Below are 6,714 nucleotides of genomic sequence, written 5' to 3'. Positions count from 1 at the left end.
ATGGTAGGTACACAACTTCGCCTTCGACGATATGTATGAGACAACAATGTGTACTGTCTCAATTAATTGCACTATTACTGCGAGAATGGTCTACGAGATATGCTTAATATGTGATTTATGCATGCATCATTTACATTTTTAGAAAAACAAAGTCTTGAGCCACTTAGACTGTGGAGCGACAGAATATACAGTGAGAGAAGGCATATTATGTCACCAGCGACAATATGTGCATACAGTATAAACCCCGCCCGCTGGGACTGCTTTCTGGGACTGCTGAGGCTGCTCTCTGGGACCGCTGGGACTGCTGGGACCGCTCTGGGACTGCTGTGGGACTGCTCTGGGACCGCTGTGGGACTGCTCTGGGACTGCTCTGGGACTGCTTTAGCAGTCCCAGAAAGCAGTCCCCGGGACTGCTGTGGGACTGCTTTGTGTCAGGTTGGGTCTGGTCGGTACTGTATGCAAGTTTTCAGCTGGCGACAATATGTACTGATGGACGACAATATGTGCAGAGAAGGTACTTCAAATATCACAACCTCTGTTATCAAAGGCAATTAAATACCATAGCGCAGGATCTGAATTAAGATGCATTTTAAAGCTTTTAATCAAAAGTATCAGTTACACAGTATTATTAATTGTGATTAAGGTTTGTATTCAAATTACTATCTAAAAACCTTTTTTGTCGGTCTACTAATTATTCATATGTGAAATTAAATAGAGTGGTTACATTGTACAATATGCAGGGTTTAAAGACTTGCAGCATTCAATGCAGGAACGAGACAAAACATGCCATTCTCTTATACCCCGAATTTTCCTGATTTTTTTTTTTTACAGTTTTAAACCAAAAACGACATCAACTGACATGCATGATCCAATATGTTATTTATTTTCGTCTTTCCTTACATCCTGTTTCAAAGGACATAATCCTAAATCAAAGTCTTGTATTAATTATTTTCCCCAATTTTTTTTTCAGATACGTATCCTGTAAAAAGAAAATACTTAATTAAGCGGAAAGCACCAATACCTTCATATTCCGTTACATGTGTTATAGTATATCCTTATCGTTTTAATTTATTTCTCTATCTCTTGCGAAAAATACGGATTTTGGTCTTTTAATTTTCATTACTTTTTTTTTAAACGGGGGGGGGGGGGGGGGTCTTTATTTTATTCTCATGATATGTTACTTAACACGCATAAATGTACCTAAGGCGTTGATAACAGCGTTGATGTGATGGAGGACGACTTTACAAACTTTGTTAGGTAGAAAAAAAAGGAAAAGATTACATTAATTCAGTGTTATATTGAGAGCTTAATTTTACAGTTTGAATTCGGTTCGTTTAGCAGGAAAAAGGAAGGAAATTGACGTATTACAACTTATTCATAGTTATTTTTCCATTTTTTTTTTATATATATTTGTTTGAAATGGAACAATGCTTTTTACTTTAGGATTATTTATTTTTTTTTGGTATCGCATGTCACATTAGAAGAAAAAGGAAGATGTGACGGGTATGTCTAGCATTGTTAAATTGTCCATATCACAGATAGATGCATGTTTATAACGTTTTACATTCTTAAAGTTCCTACATGTATAAAAATCATATATTTTATACCATGAAATAACAGAGGAGTTGTGGGTTATACTTATTCCAAAATATATTGACTCAAAATATGTTTAATATTTATTATTATATTTTATTACATCATTTTCTAAAATTGTTTATGATATATATTATTATATTTTCAACATTAAAGTAACAGATTGGTGTGTTGTAGAGGTTATATGTATGACAACAAAGCAAAATCCTGCATTGGTATGTATTTTTTCTCTGTTAGTGCTGATCTTTTTTATAATTATTTTTTTGAGTAACACATTTTTTCCCCCCAATTTTAGAGCAAAATGGAATATTCATCATATAAATGGAGAATATAATAAAAAATGGCTGTGTTTTTGTAATCTATAAACAATGCAAATATGCGTAGATGGCACAAAAGACGGACCCTTGGAAAGTTACAAGGGTGGGATTTGGTGTTTAGGAGAAGTAAACATCCCCTGTTTATCGGTCACGCCCACCATGAGCCCTTGTACTGATTAGATAGAAAGAACTTTCCGTAATCAAACTGAGCATAAAAACATAGATCTTTACAGTTGGTATGATGAAACATATTGAGATAACGATCAGTATTCCAGATCAAATTCCATAACACAATCAAAATAGGAGGAGAGCAAACACAAACCTCCAAAACATCAGAAATGGGATCGGTGCCATGGGGGAGTAAACATCCCTTGCCGACTTGTCACATCCGCTGTGTGATATCATGATTGGGAAATAACTGGAAAATCCGTTGTAAATTCGGTGTTTAAATATTGGGCTAACAATTAGTATGGTTGATTGATTGTATACTGTATACCCTCTCCAGAATATTTCACTGATATGGAGACGTCACCATTGCCGGTGAAGGGCTGCAAAAATAGGCCTTTACTCGGCACTTACAGCCTTTGAGCAGGGAGGGATCTTTATCGTGCCACACCTGCTGTGACACGGGGCCTCTGTTTATACGGTCTCATCCGAAGGACCGCCCTATTTAGTCGCCTTTTACGACAAGCAAGGGGGTACTGAGGACCTATTCTAACCCGAATCCCCACGCGGCTAACTAGTATGGAAAACAAGCCAAATACAACCCCAATGATTATGCTGGTAATTTTTTTTTTTAAAGATCATTAAATGAACGGCCATTAAATACGAAAATCAAATTTAAACGAGTTCGCTGAAATCCCTACGCATGTTTGTCCAAAAGATAAACTCATGGAAAAGTATTTATGTCAATCAACTGACAATAGTTTAACTCTCTTTGATACTAAGATTCTGTGAATTGAAAAAATGCCATTTATTTACATTATAAATGACTATATGAAAAAAACATAGAATGCCATGCATATAAACATATACATGTAATGCAGTATCAGAAAAATTGAACAACTGAAAGATATAATCAATTTTGTTTCAATAGATATCAAAGGTTGGGTATGAAAATTTGCAGACACCACAATCTTACAAAGTGTTACATATTTTAACAAAATAAACATAAAAGTGAACAACTTATTCTAAAATAACATGTATCATGCAAAACCATTCAAAGATAACTATGCTAACATGGCAGTAATTACAGATGGTGTTGGGGTGGGACGGAGGGCAATTAAAATTACAGCAGAATTTTTGTTTGCGCGTTTACTGACAAGGGTCCGTGAGGGAATGGTGAAAGTCTTGAGATCCCGCGCGCATGTCATAGCATCCGACGGCCGAGCCTATAAATCATATCAATTTACAGAGAAATCTTTGCGAATTGCTTTAATCTCACGGATAAGAATTTTCGCGATTTAGAAACTTAATTGTTAACATGGATCTGCCGTATCAGATGTTTTACATAAATTAATTTAAGGATGTAAATTAAAAATTTTTATTTTGTTCTTTCCTTGTCTTGAACAATTTTATTTAAAATACTTGAGATCGGTTTCTATGATCTTTGTTTTGTGAGTTGATATTAGTAGTTTTATTCTTTCATCCTTTGGGATGCTGTTTATTACCTGGTCTCTAATATTCAGAATGCATGTATCCTAATTATGGACTAAACTGCAGTCGCGAATGTAAATGTACTAAGTTACAATGCAGCCAATTTTTTGGATGTTGGATATCTACGACAACGAAAGGTATTACCCGAGAGCCTGCTCAATAAAAGTCATAACATGAGAATTTTAAATCTATTTTTATTTTATTTGTTAATCTATATAAATGATACAGTCAGAGTCAAGAAGTTGATTTATTATATTTTTTTCTACATAGAAATAATTAATTCTTTGTATATTTTAAATTATTATAATAATTGCAGTAGTATTCACATGTATATGCATAGACGTTATAGAAAATAATTATATATATATATATATGTGTGTAGGACTCCAAAGTGCGATGGGACTCCAAAGTCCGATGGACACGCCAAAGTCCGATGGTTTGTGCCAAACCCCGATGGTTTGACACGCCAATTAACGTTTATGACGTCATAGTAGTACTGCACAAAAATGCGATGCCGTGTCATGCCAAGGCCTGATTGTTTAAAACAAATACAAATAAATATTCAATGCAAAAATTAACCCAAATCTTTTGGACATAGTTGCAAGACTAACATTTATCAGTCGAAAAATGTGTAACAACTATAAGCTAGATATTATTGATGGGTGCAAGACTAACCCAATTCAGGACTAACCATAACATTTCTCGGGTGTGTTCGAAGAAACACAATTGGTGTTCAAGAACTAACCCTTATCAGTCGAATGGTGTACAAGAACTAACCCCTAATAGCTCTGGTGGGCGAAAACAATAAGCAAAGTCAGTAAAATTGTATGCTAGACAAATAATAAATCAATCAATTTTGAATGCAAAACAACGTCATGACGTCGGACTAGTGTGACGTCATAAACGTTAACTGTTCCTTCGCACTATCGTACTTTGGCGTTTCAGACAATCGCACTTTAGCGCAACGTGTCTCATAGGAAACGAGCCATCGGACTTTGGCGTGACTATCGGACTTTGGCGTCCGCAAAGACACCGAGCCATCGGGGTTTGGCGAGACCATCGGACTTTGGCGTCACCATCGCACTTTGGAGTCTAACATATGTTTTTAAAAAATCCTCTTTCTTTTGTAAACAGAAATGCATCTTCAGAACACAAAGAAAACGCAATTGTCAACGTTAACAGAGTTTTCTACAGGGCGACCATCTCAAACTGTTTCAAATATTTCAGTTATCAGTACATACGAGATATCATCAGAAGCAATTAAACAAGACTTTGAAGCAAAGTCATCTTTCTTTGACAAACCCTTATTAATATGTGTCAGCGTCTTCTCAATGTTTGTATTAATTCTTTTAGTGCTGTATATATCGATTCAAGTGTCTGATAGAGTGAAATATATAAGATCCCTAAAAAGAAATAATATGTATGAAAGTGAACCTCGAAATCACTACGAGGAAATAGAACTCATTGCAATTACTGAAATACAATAATCTTAGACTCTAAGTGCACACAAATAATTTTAATGTATTCTTTAAATTTTAGTGCATTAAAAATGCATGATGTTTTTAAATTGTATATATTTAAAAAGAAACAATACATTTAAAATGTATATAGAAGAAGGAGCTCTTTCTTCAATTTTTTTTTAAAATCTTTGTTCTCTCATGCTTTAAACAACAGCTGCAATAACAATGCCCGTTCCTTTTTATTCTGCAATTCTTACACGCATTGCAAGAAAGAACCAGTTAGAAATTTTTAAATGTATTTGTATTTCAAAAGCTGTCTATGTACAACTTGTTTCATACAAAATATATCCGTATTCAGACATATTTCTTTAAGATACTGAGTACCCTGATATATTGTAACGATATATACCCCAAAATGTGCCTGTTACACTTAAATTAATTTTTAACTTATGCAATCGACCCGCAGAAGGATAAAACGTACGCTGAACTAGGCCCTGAGGTCCCCCGCAAATAGTTCGTCATTTTGCGTAGTAATAAAACATTTTAGGAACTCTTCAGGCATTCAAGGCACAAAAGTAATTTCATCGATATCAATACGGAGACCTCAGGTCACCTTATATATTAATTGAATTTTATATGATAGACAGTTGTTTTTGTCTTACTCCAAAATAATCATATTTATAATTTAATTTACACAGATCTACTTTCTCATATATATATATATTAGCAGAAACATCTAAGTAATTAGAGGGACCAGAGGTAACCTTACATTATACTGTACCTTACCTAACCCTATCGTTATATTGCATATCATTAGAGCGATCATAAGTCACCTTTCATTTTAATTAAATAGGGGGCCAGACTTCACCTTATATTATACATCAGTAAGAGGTCCAGAGGTCACCTTATACCGTACAAAAGTAGGGGGAAGAGAGGACATCTTATATAGTACATTAGTAGGGGGACCAGAGGTCACCTTATATTGTACATCGGTAGGGGGAAGAGAGGACACCTTATATTGTACATCAGTAGGGGGACCAGAGGACACCCTATATTGTACATCAGTAGGGGGACCAGAGGTCACCTTATATTGTACATCAGTAGGGGGAAGAGAAGACACCTTATATTGCACATTAGTAGGGGGACCAGAGGTCACCTTATATTGTACATCAGAAGGGGGACCAGGGGTCACCTTATACTGTGCATCTGCAGGAAGACCAGAGGTCACCTTATACTCCACATCAGTAATGGGACCAGAGATACCTTATATCGTACACCAGGAGGGGGACCAGAGGTTACTTTATTTTGCACTTAACATCAGAAGGGGGACTAGAGGTCACCTTATATTGTAAATCAGTAGGGGGATCAGAGGGCACTTTATATTGTACATTAGTAGGGGGACCAGAGTTCACCTTATAGATGTATTATACATCATTAGGGGGACTTGAGGTCATTTTATATTGTACATCAGTAGAGGGACCAGAGGTCACCATATATTGTACATCAGCAAGGGGACAAGAAGACACCTTATACAGGTACATGTATATTGAATATCAATAAGGAGTCCAGAGTTCACCTTATACATGTATTGTACATCAGTAGGGGGACTAGAGGTCACTTTGTATTGTACAACAATAAGGGGACCAGAGGTCATTTTATATTGTACATCATTTGGAGGACCAGAGGAC

At 35.6% G+C, this 6,714-nt stretch overlaps 1 long non-coding RNA gene across 1 annotated transcript; it reads left to right on the top strand.

The window, feature by feature from the left end:
- Positions 1-1,426: 1,426 nt before the first annotated feature.
- Positions 1,427-5,097, top strand: LOC134263060 (uncharacterized). The gene is made up of 3 exons (XR_009991172.1): positions 1,427-1,503; positions 3,599-3,703; positions 4,701-5,097. It is a non-coding gene; the product is annotated as an uncharacterized LOC134263060 (long non-coding RNA).
- The last annotated feature ends 1,617 nt before the right edge of the window (positions 5,098-6,714 follow it).

Source organism: Saccostrea cucullata, unplaced genomic scaffold, assembly GCF_032062105.1.
Source record: "Saccostrea cucullata isolate Sc308-1 unplaced genomic scaffold, CSIRO_AGI_Scuc_v1 ctg11849, whole genome shotgun sequence".
Lineage (NCBI taxonomy): Eukaryota > Metazoa > Mollusca > Bivalvia > Ostreida > Ostreidae > Saccostrea > Saccostrea cuccullata.
This window is presented reverse-complemented; position numbering and strand designations above follow the sequence as displayed.